Source organism: Alligator sinensis, unplaced genomic scaffold (genome assembly GCF_000455745.1).
Source record: "Alligator sinensis unplaced genomic scaffold, ASM45574v1 scaffold94_1, whole genome shotgun sequence".
Taxonomy (NCBI): Eukaryota; Metazoa; Chordata; order Crocodylia; family Alligatoridae; genus Alligator; species Alligator sinensis.
Window position 1 is genome coordinate 1779073 of NW_005842073.1, and position 1565 is coordinate 1780637.

General features: G+C 52.7%; 1 protein-coding gene across 1 annotated transcript in view; it reads left to right on the forward strand.

Moving 5' to 3' along the window:
• GRID1 (glutamate ionotropic receptor delta type subunit 1) overlaps window positions 1-1565 on the forward strand; it is an 852065-nt gene that overhangs the window by 525313 nt on the left and 325187 nt on the right. The window lies entirely within an intron of this gene.

The following is a 1565-nucleotide window of genomic DNA, read 5'->3' on the forward strand; positions in this document are numbered from 1 at the left end:
CTCTGACCTGCCTGATCCCCCCGATCGCTGCCTCCCCACCCCAGCATCCCGACAATTAAAAAAAACCAAAAACAAACCCCACACTCACTAGCAGTACATCTGCCCATTGGGGTCACTGGGACCCCCCCAACACACAGCATGGGGTGGGTGACAGCCCCAGCAGCCCCATCCCCATCTGCAGCCCCTGCTGCCCCCTGCTGACCCAAGCTTCCTGGGGGGCCTCTGGCAGGAGGCCCTGAAGCCCCCACAGCCCCTGCTCCTGTTGTGAGTAGAGACTATTTTTCTTAATTTAATTTTTTAAGTGCCAGAGGCTTGGGGAGCGGGGCAGCCATTGTGGGGCTGGGGGAGGGGATAGGCCTGGGTGGGGCAGCCATCGGGGGGCTGCAGGAACTGGTGGGGCATGTGGCCAGGCAGGGCAGCAATCCAGGGGCTGGGGGAGCAAGTAGGGTTGGGGCACATAGGCCCTGCAGGGAAGGGTGGTAGCCCCTGTGGGGGACATTTGGTCCTTGGTGGGGGGGCTGTAACCCCTGGTGAGGGGCAGCAAAATAAATAGGTATTTAGAATTCATTTTATTATGATGACAGAGACACTGCTAGGATTCAAATTTGCTTTAAAACTGTACATATTTCAATAAAACATTGCCCAGCTGATCACTGTCTCTCTGTCTTTCACTCTCTCTCTCTCTATATATATATATTGTGGTCTTCTGTTTTAATTCTGGAGGAACATAGATTTCAGGGTATTTTACAGCGTGACTTTGGGATTTTTTTATCATGGATTTTTTAGTTTTCAAACACCAGAATTCATGCTAGGAAGGCCAGTGGTGGGACCCTGCCTGTTCAGAGCTGGCACCTTGAACCCAGCTGGAGGTTTCACAGTTTCATAGTTCCATAGTAGCTAGGGTCAGGAGGGACCTGAGCAGATCATCTAGCCTGAACCCCTGCCACAGGCAGGAATGAATGCTGGGTTCACAAGACCCCAGGCAGGTGATCGTCCAACCTCCTCTTGAATTTGCCCAAGGTAGGGGTGAGGACCACTTCCCTGGGAAGTTGATTCCAGATTTTGGCCACCCTAACTGTAAAATATTGCCTTCTGATCTCCAACCTAAACCTATTCTCCATCAGCTTATGACCATTGCTCCTTGTCACCCCAGATGGTGCTGGGGAGAAAAGAGCTCTACCTATATGCTGTTGATCCCCCTTGATGAGCTTGTAGGCATCTCCAACCTAAACCTATTCTCCATCAGCTTATGACCATTGCTCCTTGTCACCCCAGATGGTGCTGGGGAGAAAAGAGCTCTACCTATATGCTGTTGATCCCCCTTGATGAGCTTGTAGGCAGCCACCAGGTCCCCCCTCAGCCTCCTCTTTCTGAGGCTGAACAGGTTCAGGTCCTTCAGTCTCTCCTCGTATGGCCTGTCCTGCTGCCCTCTCACCAAGTGGGTGGCCCTCCTCTGAACCCTCTCCAGGTTGTCCACATCCCTTTTGAAGTGCGGTGCCCAGTACTGGACACAGTACTGCAACTGCGGCCTGACCAAAGTCGCATAGAGGGGGAGTATCACCTCT